The sequence below is a fragment of the Humulus lupulus genome, chromosome 9 (genome assembly GCF_963169125.1).
Source record: "Humulus lupulus chromosome 9, drHumLupu1.1, whole genome shotgun sequence".
NCBI lineage: Eukaryota > Viridiplantae > Streptophyta > Magnoliopsida > Rosales > Cannabaceae > Humulus > Humulus lupulus.
Window position 1 is genome coordinate 18,654,319 of NC_084801.1, and position 9,849 is coordinate 18,664,167.

The window sequence follows — 9,849 nt, forward strand, 5'->3', positions numbered from 1 at the left end:
AGCTATATACTCAATTCAAATTAAGCTGAAAAAGTGCAATTACGTGTATAATATTTCAGCGTATGTCGATATATCGCCACTTGGGGAATACGAAAAACAAATAACTTCGCACGAACACTTCGACGAGCCTCGGGAATATAAGCTCAAGCGATATATCACCTACCATGGGAGATATATCGACTCAAGGGCAATATTTTTGAATAATTTTGAAACTGAGCTCAATTCAACCCATAACCTCTAAGCTAGCCTCAGGATTTTTTGACCGAGTCTTAAGCCTCTATTGAACGATTATTCAAATGTTTTTCAATTAAATAGTCATTATTTTTATTCAAGCTAAAAGAAGATCTTTTCATTCTTAAACTCTATAAATAGGACCTAGTACCTAACCATTTCTTTCATTCTTCAAGCTGAGTTAGAGCCTTCAAGCAGCTAGGTTTACTTTAGAGTGTTAAACACTTGGGTTGGGGTTATAATGTAATGATCCAACTTACTACAGACTTTGGACCATTAAAACTACTTATACATAGATACTAACCTTAAGAAAACACACATGTGAAACATTCATAACTTTATAAAAAAAAAAATTATGTCAAAGGTTGAAATACATAAAAATTTGGGGTAAGATATGGGATCCCATTGTTTGAAATAAAACATAATTTAAATCTTAAAATTCGTTACAAAACAAAGTGCGGAAAATACATAGAAACATAATAAAATGACTAAAAACAACTTCGTCCTTGAATCGTTCACGCAGTCCACCGAATCCGTTCTCCCTCAATACACAATCCCAAGCCGCCAAGAATCTTCCCGCCGCCATAACTATTTCCCTGCACATATAAAACAAAGTAATGTGCTTAATGCTCAGCAAGGAAAATCTACTATGAAACATAAACATAAGCTATAAACATATAACATATAACTATATACATATATCATAATTCTAACCCATGTACATGGTAACTATTGGGGTTTCTAACTAAGCAACTATAAGCCTCAAAATACAATGAGATTTGCTAGCTAAGCAACTATAAGCCCCAAAAACATAAAAGTGTTGGGGTTTGCTATTTAAGCAACTATAAGCCCCAAAACATACATATATCATAACACATATAAAACATACTATAGCATAATCATATAAGCATATAATAAGTATCCTATTTTCCTTACCAAATACCGAGATGTGAGAACAAGGACGGGATTTTGGAACACTCCTTAAAACCATTAATGAGAAAGGTGAGTACTTCTAAAAGAAGAAGATGAAAAAGGAAATAAATCTAAACCACGGAGAAGAAGAGCTTACCGAAATGAAGCCTCAAGTTCATAGAACTTAATTTCCTAACCATGAGTGGAAAACAGCAAGTTAGGATTTGAGTAGAGAAAAACTATAAAAATTAATGAAATATATAGGATGAACTAGGAATATGAATACCTTTGAATGCACTATGACCGAACTACACCTTTATAGAAAATCACACTATTAATCTTACTTCCCAAGTGTTTAATAAGCTTAAGATGATAAAGCTTATAACCCCAACCCAAGTGTTTAACACTCTAAAGTAAATCTATCAGCTTGAAGGCTCTAAACTCAGCTTGAAGAATGAAAGAAATGGTTGGGTACTTGGTCCTATTTATAGAGTTCAAGAATGAAAAGATCTTCTTTTAGCTTGAATAAAAATAATGACTTTTTAATTGAAAAAGATTTGAATATTCGTTCAGCAGAGGCTTAAGACTCGGTAAAAAAGATTCTAGGCTTATCAAGAGGTTATGGAATAAAATGAGCTCGGTTTCTAAATTATTCAAAAATAATGCCCTAGAGCCGATATATCGCCTAGGCTTATGTTCTTGAGGCCGTCGAAGTGGTCGTGCGAAGTTACGTGTTTTTCATATTCCCCGAGTGGCGATATATCGCCCCTAGAGCTGCGATATATCAACATACGTTGAAATATTATACACGTAATTGCACTTTTTTAGCCTAATTTGAATTGAGTAAACAGCTTTGACTGAGTCCTATAACGATTTCAAAGCTGCTGGCAGACTCTGGGATTTTCAAATATTACTCTTAATAAACTATCCCTAAAAAATACTTAATTTCTCAATAAACATACACATGACAAGTGTCATGATCTTATTGGTTCTATCTAAACCTTATAGTATAATAAATATCATCTTCATAATCAGCTATATTAATCAAACCTTAGGTTATAATTAATATTCTTAAACTATAGGTTAAACTTATAAAATCTATAAGTGTTGCTACGAGTCTCCAACTAAGTCCCGGCTTGAACCAAAATCCACAGTAATAAACATACTATAAGTACTACTAGATATTACTACTACTACTACTATCTAACTAGCTAAGTAAAGTTCTTGGACTCTACAATTCTCCCCTACTAAAAAGAATTTCGTTCTCGAAATTTAATTACCAAACAATTCCGGATACCAGCCTTGCATGTCTTCCTCCAACTCCCATGTTGCCTCTCGTTCAGAACTATTACTCCATAGGACTTTGACTATTGGAATACTCTTGGACCGTAACTGCTTCATCCTTCTATCTAGGATGCTAACCGTTCATTCCTCGTAACTCAAGTCTTTCTGGAGTGCTATCGTATTGTACTTGAGGACGTGAGATGGGTCTGACACATACTTTCGTCGCATTGAGATGTGGAACATGTTGTGGCTATCTGCTAGGGCTGGCGGTAAGGCTAATATATACGTTACTACTCCCACTTTGTCCAATATCTTAAAAGGACCTATAAATCGGGGACTAAGCTTGCCTTTCTTCCCAAACCGCTTTACGCCTTTCATAGGAGATATCTTCAGGAAGACTTGATCTCCGACTTTGAATTCCACATCGCGTTGCTTGGCATCTGCATAGATTTTCTGACAGCTTTGAGCAGCGAGCATACACTTTCTAATCAGTGCTACTGCTTCTTGAGCTTTTCTAACAGCTTCGGGACCAAGGAGCTGCCTTTCTCCTACCTCGTCCCAGTGTAACGATGATCGATACCTTCTTCCATAAAGTAACTCATAAGGCGCCATCCCAATTGTTGACTGGTAGCTATTGTTGTAAGAGAAATCTATCAGTGGAAAATACTTATTCCATGATCCTCCGAAATCAAGTACACAAGCGCGCAACATATCTTCTAAAATCTGTATAGTGCGCTCAGACTGACCGGCTGTCTGAGGATGAAATGTCATACTAAGACTTAACTTAGAACCCGTGGCTTGCTGTAAACTTCCCCAAAATCTTGATGTAAACACCGATCCTCTATCAGACACTATTGTCTTAGGGATTCCATGCAACCGTACTATCTCTTGGACATAGGTGTTTGCGTATTGGTCCGTTGTGTATGAAGTCTTAACAGGCAGGAAATGAGCGGACTTGGTTAGTCTATCCATTACTACCCAAGATGAATCATGCTGCTTATTCATTCGTGGCAAACCTGTCACGAAATCCATAGCTATATCGTCCCATTTCCATTTTGGTACGCTAAGCGGTTGCAATATGCCTGTAGGCCACTGATGTTCTGCTTTCACTTCCTGGCATACTAAACACTTAAACAAAAATTCCGCTATGTCCTTCTTCATCCCTAGCCACCAATACATTGCCTTGATCGACCCTGGGTGAATTGAGTACGGGGTATTATGCGCTTCTTCTAGAATCGTCATCTTAATCCTTTGATCATTTGGCACGCATACCCGATCCTTATATCTCAATAACCCTTGACTTGATATTGAGAAATCTGTGGCCTTATCTTCTTGAACTGCATCCATATGCACTACTAATGTGTCATCATGCTCTTGTCCAATCCTTATATCTTCTAGCAGATTTGACTGGATAGAAAAATTAGCCAGCTTGTCGACAACTACTTCTATTCCGACATTGATCAGCTCTTGCTGCAGCAACTTTTCTATTCTGGCTAGTGTTGTTAAACTTCCATAATTCTTCCTACTTAGCGCATCGGCAACTACATTTGCCTTTCCCGGGTGGTATATTATTTCGCAGTCGTAATCTTTCACTAGCTCTAACCACCTACGCTGCCTTATGTTGAGCTCCTTCTGAGTGAAGAAGTACTTCAAACTTGTGTGGTCCGTATAAATCTCGCACCATTCTTTGTAAAGATAACGGCGCCAGATTGTCAAAGTAAAGACCACTGCTGCCAACTCCATATCGTGAGTTGGGTAGCGTTGCTCATACTCCTTCAGCTACCTTGAGGCGTAGGCTATCACCTTATCCTTTTGCATCAACATGCAACCCAACCCTTGCTTCGACACATCGCAGTAGACTACAAACTTATCGTTGGGTGTCGGTACACAGAGTACTGGTGCTGAGAAAAGCTTATCCTTAAGCAACTGGAAGCTTTCTTCACATTTATCAGTCCAGTTGAATCTTTGCTGTTTCTGGGTCAGGTTGGTGAGCGGAGTGGCTATTTTAGAAAAGCCCTCTATGAACCTCTAATAATAACCTACTAATCCAAGAAAGCTCCTTACTTCGGATGCGCTCTTTGGTCTTGGCCAATCCTTCACAGCCTCTACCTTGGATCGGTCTACTGCAACTCCATCCTTGGATATAATGTGCCCAAGGAACGCCATTTGCGTAAGACGAAACTCGCATTTCTTGAACTTGGCGTAGAATTGATGCTCCTTTAGTCGTGATAGGATTAACCTCAAATGTTCCTTGTGCTTGACTTCGTCCTTGGAGTATTCTAAGATGTCGTCGATGAACACTACGACGAATTTATTTAAGTAATCCTTAAAGATCCTATTCATTAAGTCCATAAATGCGGCTGGAGCATTGGTAAGACCGAAGGACATAAATAAGAACTCGTAATGCCCATAACGAGTTCTAAAAGCTGTCTTAGGAATATCCTCTCCCCGCACCTTGAGCTGATGGTACCCAGACTGTAAATCAATCTTTGAAAATATGGTCGCGCCTCGGAGTTGATCAAACAAGTCATCAATCCGGGGTGGCGGGTACTTATTCTTAATCGTTACCTATTCAGCTCGCGGTAGTCTATGCACATCCACATGCTTCCGTCCTTTTTCTTCACAAATTGAACCGGTACTCCCCATGGAAAATGGCTCGGTCTAATGAAACCCAAGTCTAGGAGTTCTTGTAGCTGCGTGTTTAACTCCTTGAGTTCTGTAGGTGCCATCTAGTATGGTGCCTTGGATATAGGCTCGGTGCCCGGCACTAATTCTATCGTGAAGTCAATTTCCCGTGTCGGCGGCAACCCTGGTAAGTCATCGGGAAATACTTTTGGGAATTCTCGTACAATGCGGACGTCTCCAACCTTAAGCGGTGCTTCCTTTAATACATCTGTGATTCTGGCTAAGAATGCTTGACATCCTTTTTCTATCATCCTTTGAGCTTTGAGAGATGATACTAGCGGGGTACGTAGTCCTAAAACTTGTCCCATGAAGCATAGTCTCTAGCCTTCAGGAGTCTCGAACGTCACTTTCTTGCGTTTGCAGTCGATGGTTGCACCATGCCTTGCTAGCTAGTCCATGCCTGGTATTATGTCGAAGTCTTTGATCTCCAGTTCTTTCAGGTCTCCGTCTAGTTCTACATCCTCAATCTTGTTCGGTACACCTCGTACTATCCGTGATGATAAAACTACTTTGCCCGAAGGCAACTCAGTTACAAACCTAGTTCTAAATCTTTCACAAGGTTTGTCTAATTTTTCTATCATTCCTAACGAGATATACGAATGAGTGGCTCCTGAATCAAATAATACAGAACATATATTATTGAGGATAGAAACCTGACCTGTGACCACTTTATTGCTGGCATCAGCCTCTCCATGGGTTAAGGCAAATACCCTGGCATGAACCATCTTGTCTTCCTTTTTTCCTTCTGGCTTGAGGTGAGGACATTCTTTCTTCCGGTGTCCTTCTTGACCACAGTTGTAACATCCCTTGGTGTTTGCCCGTCATTCACCAGGATGTTTCTTCTGGCACTTAGTACACTGTGGGTACTCTACATAACCTGACCTACTGCTTCCATTGTTTGTCTGTGCCCTTTTATCGCTATTGGACTGCTTATTTTCAGGATGCTTCCTTTTCTGACCATTATTGTTGTTGCTGGACTGATTGTTGTTGTTATTATGGTTGTTGTTCTGACTAGTCTGAGGTTTACTTTGCTGTCTAGGCTCAGGCTTACTGGCTTCTTCTTTACTAACATTAGCCTGTAGCCTTTCTACTTTTATTGCCGTCTCTAGAACATCGGAATATGTAGTATTTTCTGGGTTTGCTAGCTTAACCCCTACCTCGATCTTCGGTCGAAGTCCTCAAACGAACTTAGACACCCTCAGATAGTCAGTTGGAACCATTTCCGGTGCGAATTTAGCTAATCGGTCGAACTACCGAGCATACTCTGCCACTGATAAACTCCCTTGCTTTAGGCCAGCAAACTCTTCGACTCTTGACACGATGACAGTCGAATTGTAGTACATTTTGTGGAACAGCTCCACAAATCGGGTGTAACAACCCAAATTCGCTAATAAGGCTTAAGGGCCTTGATTAGTGTGCCTGGAGGGCATAATGGGAATTATGTGTGACTTTAATAAGTAAAATGCATGATTATGATTTAAAGCATATTATATGACTATTTGAATATTTGAGATGCATGACTATGTGTATTAGTATGCATGTAGGCCCTGATTAGGTTAGAAGGGCATAATCGTAATTTTGGCCATTATGGGCATAACTGTATACGTATATGTGATAATTGTTGAGACCACATTATTATGTGGATATATCTGTGATCTGTAACTCGAGACGATCCTAGTGAGCGGTTTAGCGGAAAAGTCATGGCGGGGATTTATACCCGGCTCGGGATGAGCCTGGGGGTATAAATGGGAATTTAGTGAGTATATTGGGGTCTATCTTGATATTGAGGAATATAATTGGTGATTAATTAGGTATTGGGAAGTAAGCGAGAAAATATTAGAGACACTCGAGGAATTAGCGGGAATTGGGTAAAATGACTAAAATGCCCCTAAGTGGATTAAAGGGTTTAGAATTAATAGGGAGGGCATTTTGGTCAATTGGCTTCTCAGAGATAAGTATGTTAAGGCTTTATACTTAGTGGGAATTGTAGAGAAAGGTAAAAGACTGTGGAAAGAAAGAAAAGAAAGGGAAGAAAACAGAGTTATTTTCCTAGGAGTTGGTTGGTGATCTCCTTCACCATTTCTGGGCGTTTTCTTGGAGCAAAACCCAGAGGGGAGCTAGTTCAACTAAGCCATAGGGTTTCTGAGCTAAGCTTGAGGATTTGGCAAGGGTTTAGCAAGGATAGGCCATCACTTGAGGTAAAACTTTGTAGTTCCTTCAGTTCTGGTTTTGGTGTTTAACTAAGGTATCTAAGCTGAGTTGATGGGGAATTTTAGGGAAGTTGGAGCCAAGGGTTGAGGAAGAGCAAGATAAAGAGGTCTAAAGGAAACTTGAGGTCGAATTTCCATCAAAGGTATAAATTCTGAGCTTTTAACTTTGATGTTTTGACTGGTTTCTGCTAAGTTTTGAAGTCTAGAAGTGGCTATGGTGGATTTTGGGATTAGGGATGCATGTGCTTGGGTTTTGAGTATTTGGGGTGCTTGGGATGAGTGGAATGCGTTAATAAGCTTGTTTTTGAGTTTGGTGAAGGTTTGGAGAAGTTTTGGTTGAGTTTGGTTCGAGGAAATCGCATGAAGGAAAATTGGGAGGTTGGCTGTCTATGACTAGCGCTACAGCGCTAGCCTTTGGGTGCTGTAGCGCTAGGCCATGCTTCCTAGGGGATTTTGGTTCTACTTGTAGCGCTGTAGCGCCCTCCTAAGAGCGCTGTAGCACTGCCCTGTTTCCAGAAGGGGATTTTAGGGTTGTTTTCAAGGGTTTTTGACCAAGGGTTCGGGGTTTGGTTCCACCACCTTGTTTGGTGGAACTAGGACTTCCCGGGGGGATCGGGATTGGTCCCGAGGCTAGGTTTTGGACTTGAGGTTTGGTGATGACTTTGGCCTATGGTTGTGTTTAGGTGAGCGCTAGGGCTCGAGAGGGACCGTGCTCAAGGAGTCAAGTGATCAAAGCTAGTGAATCGAAAGGTAAGAAAACTGCACCTGGTTATATGTTTCTGATGGGACTAAGTGCTCCCGATATTTTTATTATGTCAATGATGGTATTATGCCATGGGACATGTGATGGCAGCCTAAGGGTGCCGTACACAATATTTGCGCACAGGGCGCGGCTTGGCCACTAGTAGCCGATGACAGCTTAATATTCACTGAGCTCGGTTTAAGCGGACCGAAGTCAGTGGGATAACGGAGGGTGCGGCATGAGGGCGCTAACCCTAGTTATCATATGTGATTTGGTGTATGCTATAAATTGATATGTTTAGTACGCTGAATACTTGACTATTCTGAATGTTGATATGGTTAAGAATATGTGATGCGATATGAGATATTGATTTGTCTGTTGATTGCTTATGCTCTGTGGTTATGTTTTCTTGCTAGGCCTCGGCTCACGGGTGCTATGTGGTGCAGGTAAAGGCAAAGGCAAGTTGGACCAATCCTGAGATGGAGGGCTGCGGGGTGGGATGTGCATAGCCAGCTGTTCGGTCGCCATGACCGATGAGTGGATCAGGACAGAGATTGCCTAATTGTCTGTTTTGCGTTAATATGGCTAATACTGTATTTAGTCCTTGAATCTTTTGTAAACAGTTTTAACCTTAAACATTTTTGGGATCCCGTGTAAACAGGAAATGTTTTTTTATGAAAAATGTGACTTTTGAGACCAAAACATTTAAACCCTAGTACTTTTATAGTTTCAGTAACACGTTTTTAATTAAATGACTTGATTAGCAAGTCTAGCACTTTATAAACACACAGTGTAACGATCTTGGCTATCCAGGGCGTTACATCGGGTCCAAGTCATGGTGGCAACATCATGCGTCTACTGGACTAAGTCCTACCATATTTTGGCATCTTTCTTGAGCAGAGATGAAATGCAAGATATGCAGTTCGCGTTGCCTAGATTCATGCACGTCAAGATTGGCTCCACATTCTTGAGCCACTCTTCTATCTCGAAGGGGTCTGTAGTCCCTTCAAAATTTGGAGCATGTTGCTTACGAAACCGCTCATAAACTAGCTCCATATGTTGAACTGGATATGGCGCATAGTTCGCCACCGACCATCCCCCATATGGACGAACTTGTTGGGGTGCTGGGGCCATTTGCTGAGGCTGTGGTGGAGGCGGAGGCTGAGCCTGTTGTCACTGTTGCTGCAATAGTTCCTCAACTTGTTGTCGCAGTCTGGCGATTTTCGCAGTGTTGTCAATTGGCGGTGGCGGCGGTGCATTGCGGCTGGCAATAGCACGCACTCCCCTTCTGTGAACTGTAGGGGCTTCATTGTTCACCGGAGCAGCGTTGGAGGCATTTCCATTGGTGCGAGCAGACCTTAGGAGCGACATCACAGCAAAGTTATAACAGTTGAGAGAAACATGTCAGAACTTTACCCTAATAGGCTCTAAGGAAAAATTTAATCTAAACAAACATAACTCAGACCTATTAATTATGACTTCTTATGAAAATTATATAAGTCTTCTTTATTATTAGAGTGGGTTTCTATACTTAGAAAAATAAGCCATCTTTATTATTTTCTAAGTCTGTTTCTAATCATCCTATATGACTTAATTCTCAAGCTCGAAACTGATCGTTGTTCCAAAGTTAACCATATTGAGGGAGGGCTGGGATCAGTAAAATCGTTCCCACTACTATGGCCCCCTAACTCTCAATATAGAAACTTGGTTCATTGATTTGTATCCACCCTCACTGAACTTAGTCATTATTTATTTTATTTATTATTTATTATGATTGCAAAAGAA